Source organism: Lycium ferocissimum, chromosome 10 (assembly GCF_029784015.1).
Source record: "Lycium ferocissimum isolate CSIRO_LF1 chromosome 10, AGI_CSIRO_Lferr_CH_V1, whole genome shotgun sequence".
Taxonomy (NCBI): Eukaryota; Viridiplantae; Streptophyta; class Magnoliopsida; order Solanales; family Solanaceae; genus Lycium; species Lycium ferocissimum.
In genome coordinates this window covers 16,812,843-16,822,818 of record NC_081351.1, presented here as the reverse complement: position 1 = coordinate 16,822,818, position 9,976 = coordinate 16,812,843, and positions in this window count along the sequence as shown.

Here is a 9,976-nt window from a genome sequence, read left to right as displayed (position 1 = left end):
AAAGAAAGAAAGGATGGGCTTTACATACCTGTTCCACCTCTTATTAGCTACGCTTATTCGTCCAAGCTCGTAAGCCTACACTTAAAAGGATTCACACTAACGTTAGGCTCTTTATTGCACACTTGTTCCAAATCTCAAATCAAACTACTCTATATTCTCGCCGAAAAATCGGACAGCATCTCCCCCGCTTATATGCCTAGCCCAAAATTACAAAGAAGCAACCAATCAACAACAACAATAATACCAACATCAACAACACTATTATTCATACTAACATATTCCATAAACATCCCACACGACGTTTTTCAACATACAACAATAATATGCACTTTCTTCCATCCCAATCAAGGAGTATAATCTCATCAACACGCCAACAATGTTAGATACCATTTTTGTATGCATAAATCAGTCCATCCACACGGCCACAACACGTTCAAAATGCCCCCATAAACACAACAACTACAATACAACACTCTATGACCTTTTTCTCCATAACTAGTTTCATTTTTAAGGCTTTAGACCTTCAAATAAACTCAACATAAAAGATGGGATAAATAACATACCTTATACTTGAAAAAAAACTCAGCCACATCAACCTTTTCCAACACCAAGCTTAAGTAAGCAAGAACAATCACCTTTCACTGACTAGTTTGGCTTAATCTTGTCAAATTCTTGATTTATCGGACTATAATGCTTGGGGGAGGTGTAGAGAATTTTCTAGGACCCTTTGAAATGTTATTATGCTGAAAAAATAGGGTTGACGGGGTATAAACCTCCTAGGTCGGTTTCACCGACCTTCTCACGTGGGCCCGTGAGCTATTTAAACTTAGGGTCTTGCTCTTAAAATAGCCATAACTCTTGATTCCAACATCTTGTGAGGGCCCACGACCTATGGTTGGAAATCTATTTCAATTATATACAACTTTTATTCTTGGTGGTTTTCCAAATTCCAAACTTATAATGCCATTTTTGCCCCTCCAAGTCAACTCATCCGAAAACGTTTCCTTAAATCGTCCTTTTGGAGGGCTTATGTCCATATTTGGCTTATGGGTCCTTCTTAGGACTTGATCAAATTTCCATGTACTACTTGTATCACTTATAATATATTCTTTACAAAATTCTGACATGTGGGTCCCACCGTAATTCATGGTTTCGAGGGCTATCATCGAGTGATCATGTTAACCGATTTACTCCATACACTCTCCAAATGCCATATATATGTTCTTATGCTCAAATAACATAATCTCCATCCATAATCCTTGTGTAACTCTGCTCTCCCCTTAGCTCATACTAAGCCGTCCACAGCCTTGATAACGCGAAATTTTCCAAGGTGTAACATTTAAAATGATCAGTAGTTGATGGATTTTTAAAATCATACTTAGAACTGTATCTATACCTCCACAACTCCCATATACAATAGGACGCATGACCTTTGTAAGAACATATGCAACAATGGAGTTTTTGGCCTTAATTTAAAATTCCAGTAGTTAATCCAGTAGTTAAACAATAAAGTCCTTAATGTAGTATTGGTGTATCTGATGCCAAATTTGTCAACAAAGTAACTCCATATTTGCTGAACATATTGACCATTACAGAAGAGATGGTTAATTGTTTTCATACCTAGCTCATACCTGTATCAATGTAGCAACATCATTTGGGTACAATTTAATGCCAATATCGATATTATGTCATATTTAGGGATCTTGTCATGATCTGCTCTCAATGCTGGACATCTTTTTGCCAAATATTAATGTCAAATTGGGAAATCTATCTCCTGTGACAAAAAACACTCCAAGCAGTAGAGACAGAAAACTTTCCAAAATAGGTGCAAGTCCAATATTAAGATTAACCTCAGCTTCTTGAGAAATGTTTACAGGTAGCATAAATATCATATCTTTGATAGACTTAGAAGGTTGAGGTTGTAGGCAAAAACTTTGTACACTCCATGAACTCCAAGTTGTTTTATAGTGGTCCCTGACTAGTCCAGTTGTCAAGCTAAAAATTGATGTTTTCTCTTTTTTACCTTCCCCCAGATATTATAATCTACTTTGATCTTCAGTTCACACATAACTTTCCAACTAGTGTGATTAACCTGCTCTCTATTGTATGTTGACGGGTTGAGCATTTCTGCAGTATTTAGCTTTTAGGAATTGAGATCACACTGATAGACTAGTAAGCGTTTGGCCATGAAAACCAAATATTTTTCACTTATGGAATTTTGAAGTTAGAGTTGAAGAACGAGTTGTGTTTTGTTATAGTTTTTTAAATAATCTTTGGTCATATACTGAAAGTGAAAAAAGTGAACACAGGGTTTTAGGTGTTTATGAGATGCTCTTCCTTTATTAGAAATTCCATTATTTCTTCGAGCCATATCCTGGAATCTTTGAGTGAGAGACTCCATGTCGATTTCATCACATTCTGAGCCATTTATCTTTGACTCTCCTTTCTCAAGATCTTGAATAGGCTCGTTGTCCTTCATTTTTTTAACCTCTCGCACTCTTGCCTCCACCACCTATAATATTCTCTATTGAGTCTTGGTGGTCTTGTGCTAGATTCTTCCTTGTCTAGTTTTGGTGAACTGGCCATAAGAGGATCCTTTCTAGGTGTTACCCTTTTAGAAAGTCCAAGCTCTGATACCAATTGATAGAACCTATGGGTTCACTGTTGACTAGTTCACAGCTTGAGAGTTTACTCAAAACAGTCTAGGAGACCTGGTCCCTGAACTGTTTTCACAGATAATAATGGAAGGTAAATGAGGCAAGGTATTTACGTGGAAAACTCCTTGCTCAAGGGATTAAAAATCACGACCTACCCTAGTAGTATTTCCAACTTCACTAAACTGAGCAATGTTCAAGTTACAACCTATTGCAACCGAGGAATTAAACTCTTCATTCCTCTCCCTTACAAATGCTCTATTGTAAGCAACTCTCGACTAATTCTAGCCAAGTAAACTAATACACCTTGCCTTCACTTAGAAAAATGTACCACTCAAGAGGTTAAGTGGGTGAACAACCCGCAAACACCTTATGAGAATTTAAACTAATACACTTAGACTAACTCTAGCCTAGTGTACCTCTCAAAACTTGTAAAGATAACCTTCTAACAAGCAATCCTCTTTGAATTTAAGCACCTACAAATAGCTTCTTAAAAGAGAAGAGTGGGTTTACAATTTATAGAACAAAGAAACAAAGACTCAACAACCTAAGGATTTAAAGCATCATCAGTTCAGGGATCTGGTCCTTTGGTTTGTTGAGGCTTGTTCTTGAGAGCACCTTGATAGGGGTGGCGGCTGCACTTGAGAAAAATATATCTTTTTGGTTTGTAAATGTTAGGTTAAAAAGATGTCCAACATGTTGTATAAATATGAGACCAAATAGAGAGCATGTGGGAAACATGTGACATGAATAGTGACTTCTTCAAGGGATTTTAGTTTCCATCAAACATACAATTGTCTTGCAAGATTCTGCTGGCAGGATTACGGTGACAAAGAGCTTGTACGTTAGGTACCGTGTAATACTCTCGTGGACCCTAATGGAGGACCTGGTCCTTGGATCGTTTGTCAATTATCAAAACTTATGAGATGCTATAACTCATTAATTTCCCCTTTTTTGATGATGACAAACTTTTACAAGATATTCCCCCTGAGGACAAGACAATGTAGCTTGTTCATACTGGACCTTCAATCTTCATGTTGAACCATTTCACAACTGTGAACAACTTCCCCCTGAGAACATGTCCCTCAACATCATTTTACCATATCAAGACTAGGTACCCTTGCATAGTCAGCTTCAGCAAATTGTTGAGCGATGAGAGACATTCTTCATCTTCTAACGACACTTGAAAAACATGTCATGTACATGTTCCTCAAGGAAGAGATGGAGCCTGGTTCAATATCAGTCAAACTTCCATGTGGAGACCTGGTTCCCTTTCTCTATTGGACCAAGGGCAGTTTTCCTCTTGTTGACTGCCTACATACCCTCTGAAACAAGGTATCTAGTATTAACATCTTTGAATCTCTGATCAATATATTATTTCCCCCTTTTTGGCATTATCGAAAAAGGACTATCAACGTCACAAGCAGAGATTATCAGAAGCAACCATACATAGACTAGGGAAAAACATATACAGAGACATAACAGTTAATATATGCATAAACATACATAATAAAGTCCCCAAAAACATTGTCAGTATTACAGTTCCCAAAACAAAGTAGGATTAGGAAAAGAAAAAGATCAGCAGCAAGGTGATCAAGGACTTGATATAGCAAAGAGGAAGTCAATGGGTGGTTGTTTTGTTGGAGTTGAGAGTTGCAATCAGCATGTCCACTCTAGCGTCTGCTGCGTGATGTGCAACCAAAAGTTTATCTTGGATCTCTTCAACCTTTCTCCTTAGTTTGGCATTGTCTTCTCTTAGCTCATCATTCTCAACCTTCAGCACTGTACTGGGCTATTTCCTTCTATGTTTATTTGCATTTTCAGTCTTCACCAGAGCATTTTCAACCTTCAGCATCTCTATATCTGCTAGAGCTTTATCGTTTGCCTCAATCAATCGCGAAATAGTGGAAGTACATCCCACTCCTCCTTTCTTAGGAATGATTTCACATTCTTCTAACGTACCCAGAGAGAACATCTGTTTCTTGATTCCTTTAGTGACATTTCCCAGAGCAACCTTGAAGTGTTCAAACACTTTCGTCAGTAAGAATCCATAGGGGAGTCCATGTACACCATCTTTAATATTAACCACCTTCACCATGTGTTCAATCATAAGAGAGGGTAGACTGACTCTGTTTTCTGCATCCAAGATTTCCATAAGGACCAGGTCCTTCTTAGAAGCAATGCATCTTTTCTCTTTTTGGGGTAACAGGACTTTGTTGACTAGTTCAAAAAGAAGCTGATAGGTAGGTTTCATCTATTTTTTATAGAGAGTATCAGTGGCGATCTCTTCACCAAATCTGACTAACAAACTTTTGAATTCGTCAGAGGCCTTGTCCTCTCCAAGCTTCTTCACACCTTCAGTGGGTACTCTCAAGATCTCATCGATATGAGTCTCATCTAAAGTAAAATCAACTTTTCCAACTTTGCACACCAGAGTGTTATCTTCCTTGTACTCTGCTTACTTTTGGACTGTGAGGCAAGTTGTCCTCTAGTCCTTGGTCTGGAAGGGGGTGGACTTTCAAAGTGTTGAAAAGAGGTCTTCTTCTGTGCAGTAGACTTACTTTTTCCCAAATTTCCTTTCTTGAATGTTTTTACGGTACCATGTAACAGACCCTTTAGTGGAACCACAAGATTTTCGCACTTGTGACAACAATTATTTTCTTTGTAATTCATGCTGGATCTTCCTTTATTAGAGATTCCATTATTTCTTCGAGCCATATCCTGGAATCGTTGAGTGAGAGACTTCATGTCGATGTCGTCACTTTCTGAGCCATTTATCTTTGACTCTCCTTTCTCAAGATCTTGAATAGGCTCGTTGTCCTTCATTTCTATAACCTCTCGCGCTCTTGCCCTTCATCACCTATAATATTCTCCATTGAGTCTTGGTAGTCTTGTGCTGGATTCTTCCTTCTCTAGTTTTGGTGAACTGGCCATAAGAGGATCCTTTCTAGGTGTTACTCTTTTAGAAAGTCCAAGCTCTGATACCAATTGATAGAACCTATGGGTTCACTGTTGACTAGTTCACAGCTTGAGAGTTTACTCAAAACAGTCTAGGGGACCTGGTCACTGAACTGTTTTCACATATATTAATGGAAGGTAAATGAGGCAAGGTATTTACGTGGAAAACTCCTTGCTGAAGGGATTAAAAACCACGACCTATCCTAGTAGGATTTCCAACTTCACTAAACTGAGCAATGTTCAAGTTACAACCTATTGCAACCGAGGAATTAAACTCTTCATTCCTCTCCCTTACAAATGCTCTATTGTAAGCAACTCTCGACTAACTCTAGCCAAGTAAACTAATACACCTTGCCTTCACTTAGACAAATGTACCACTCAAGAGGTTAAGTGGGTGAACAACCCGCAAATACCTTATGAGAATTTAAACTAATACACCTAGACTAACTCTAGCCTAGTATGTCTCTCAAAACTTGTAAAGATAACCTTCTTACAAGCAATCCCTTTGAATTTAAGCAGCTACAAACAACTTCTTAAAAGAGAAGAGTAGGTTAACAATTTATAGAACAAAGAAACAAACACTCAACAACCTAAGGACTTAAAGCATCTTCAGTCCAGGGATCTAGTCCTTTGGCTTGTTGAGGCTTGTTCTTGAGAGCACCTTAATAGGGGTGGCGGCTGCACTTGGGAAAAATATATCTTTTTAGTTTGTAAGTGTTAGGTTAAAAATATGTCCAACATGTTGTACAAATATGAGATCAAATAGAGAGCATGTGGGAAACATGTGACATGAACAGTGACTTCTCAAGGGCTTTTAGTTTCCATCAAACATAGAGGCTTGTCTTCTTTAGATTCTGCTGACCGATGCGGCGGCTTTACTGTTGTTAAGTACCGTGCAATTGTTACATCTCCCATTTCAATACGTCTTTAGTTTATGGTACATTAATCATTTTGTCCTCGAGTTTTGAGGTTCGTCTTCTAAGTTATGGGATGTCGGACATGTTTAACCCTTATATATGAGTTGCTAAGTTTAAGTATTGTAAGTATTGAAAGGATTAGAAATTAAATGAATCGTATAAAATAAGTTTCGTTAAAGTTCAACATTTATTTGAATGAAATACGATCCAAGCTATAATACCCCGTATTTTTGGACTAGGAAGTTGGACCGTCCAACATGAGCAAATTTACCTGAGCCCGAAGGATTTGGTCATATTCAAGCTTGAAAATTAAGAACTCGGTGTATACAAGAAATGAAGTCCCGAAATGATTTAAGACGAAAAGGTGTGACGACGATGATGATTGCAAATAATATTTTATGGTGGCAAACGAGATTATGGACTAGTGCTATGTCACATGATTATGATAATGAGTATATGAAGTGTGTTAAAAAGTGATCAATATTGAGTGAACGGAGATCAAGAAATCAATTACGTGTGTAAGTGGTTAAATATTGGTTTGTAGTGGAGATAGAGAAATTAAATACATTAGATGATAAGTGGCAAGTGACACCACCCTTCTCCCACGTGGCAGCACTTAAAGAGCCAACAAGTACACATTTACATGTTTATAATAGTGACACCTACTGGACAAATGTTTTATTCCAAAGGAATGTCAAAAGGGGTGGACCCCATGGTCCATAATGATAATTTATATTTATCATCTCTTCTGTAACATGAAGCCATGATTAAGAGGGCTAGGAAAGGGACTTAATTTATGAGATTTTGATTTCTTACTTTTAAATAAAGGGAATTGTTGATAAAGTGCAAAAGGAGCTTTGGCTTATACGTACTTACATTCACGAGAATGAAGGACATATGTACTCAAGAATTACTTGTGGGAATCAACTTCACGTTCACTTCAAGGTAAAGTAATATGGATCTACTCGAGATTTAAATCCCTACGCAGAAGCAAACACAAGGAACGACGTAGAGGTTATACCCACGTCGGTAATCTCCGGGTAATAGCAAAATCGAAAATTTCTTCGAAGTGAAGTAAGGTGGAAGAAGATCATTTATTGACATATAAGGTAAGAATTATCCTCTTCTAGATATATTTAAGTTCATCCAGGTCATAGCTAAATTATGGGATGAGAAAGATAGAGTTAATAGCGGGAAATCATATTTTGACGTTGTTGTTGTTGTTGTATTGACAGTTTGGTAATATTCTAAGTTGTGTTGTGGCTGGAAATTATTGGAGTAACTTGAGTATATTATTGTTGTTGTCATTGATATGTATTTTGAAGGAAAGAAAAGATTGGAGAGGTGTGTTTGCTAATCGTATCCGGGCTAGTCGCCCGTCGTGAAATGTTTATGACTTGTTGTTACGACATGGTATCTTGTTATTGATGTATATACTTGCTGGATTGTTCTGGTTGTTGTTGTTGATATATAGAGTTGGGGGAAATGAGAAGAACGGGGGAGATGCTGCCCATTTTATTTTAGGATAAGTTTAATTTTTGTTATACGATTAAGAGAATCGTTGCATAAATAATGATAGTATTATTATTGTTATCATATAGGTCGTGAAGCAAATACGAGTTGAGTTCTTGAGCCGCTGAGCTAAGACCAGGTATGTTAAGGCTATCCCTTTTATTCTTTTGGCATGAATCATATGAGAAAGAATGAACGAACGAACGAGCATTATCCATAATGATTCCATTCTTAGAAAGCTAGAAAGCTCACGTTTCTTTGGATTTCTGATAATCTAATTGTTTCATGTTCATGATTCTTGAATTTGTCTCATGATCATTGATCTAGTAGAAGTGAAAGATGTTGACGATATTAGATCCATAGTGATATTCAGAGGTTACCAACTTTACGTCACTCCGAAGGACTCAAATGTTATCTTTACGGGTCCTTCATGCACATATATATATATATATATATATATATATATATATATATATATATATATATATATATATATATAGCTATTTTCTCACGCCGCGCCGCGCTATAGTCGGCCGGGAAGACCCGTAGATATGCACACTGCTGCGGTGGGCAGATTATGATGATACCTCGAATGCGGGATGATATGATATATGGATCGGGCTGCACGTTCCTCAGCACTGACATTTATGTCAGCACTAACATCTATGATATATGTATATGACTTTTGAAAGAAAGCATGCATATCATACGCCCTCAGAGGCACTTTCAGTTATATAGAGTTGTACAATCACTTTCAGATATACAGTCATACAGATACATTCAGATACGTATTGACTCTCATGCATAGATTCCTTTCATGATTCTTGTGTATATGCTATTTTCTTGCCTTACATACTTGGTACATTATTCGTACTGACTCTCCTATTGCCTGGGAGGGCTACGTTTCATGCCCACAGGTCTGCAGATACAGGTTGGTGATCCATCTATTAGGATGTCAGCTCAGCGGATGAAGTTGATGCACTCCGTTTGTTCCGGAGATGCCAGGAGTCAGCATGGTCTTATGTATACATATAGATATGTACGCTTATATGTATGGGTATGGCGAGGCCCTGTCGACCATGTTGTATTATCTTTTCCAGTAGAGGCTTGTAGACAGTTATGTACAGTCAGTTGAGGTCCAGACTTAAGATTTCATATGTCATTACAGTTGGTCATGATAGCCTTACCGGCTCCTACAGTATGTTCAGTATTTTCACAGATGAGTCTTCAGAACAGTTGATGCATGCACGTTCCTTATGAGTTTATTGAAGGTCATATGACGGCCCTATTGGCCCACCTATGTTTATGTTATTGTCATAGATGTAAGTCAGTTGGTACTTGACTAGTATGGTCAGGTGTCCGTCGTGGCCCTTCAGTTTGGGTCGTGACAGCAATACTTTCGTGGGACCTGATGGAGGACCTGGTCCTTGGATCGTTTGTCAATCATCAAAACTTATGAGATGCTATAACTCACTGATTTTGAAATAAAGTAAAAAAAAAAAATCCGGAAAAAAAGTGAAAAAATTTCATGGCCAAATAGGTTTATTTCACGTTGTGTAACAGGAAAGCTTTACAAGTATCTTTCAAACTTCTAAAGATTGGTCACCCTTCTTCATAAGGAAAATATAGCTTGGTCCATGAGACCTAGTGGTGCTTCCACCATTCTCATTCACTGTCCAAAAATACCCAATTAGCTCCGTCAGCTTTTTTATTTTTCTGGAAAGAAATTGAACAAACTGACTGCGTCCAGTTTTTGCATAATTTTATAAAAAATTAAATGAACAAATCAACGCGAAAACTCCTAAACTTATTCAAAAAAGAAAATATGTATAAATCAACTAAAATTTGATAATGCTCCATAAGGGAAGAGTTTTAACCCCAAAAAAATAAGGATTGGACCCCTTTTTTCCCGTAGTTTTACAACAAACGGTCCAA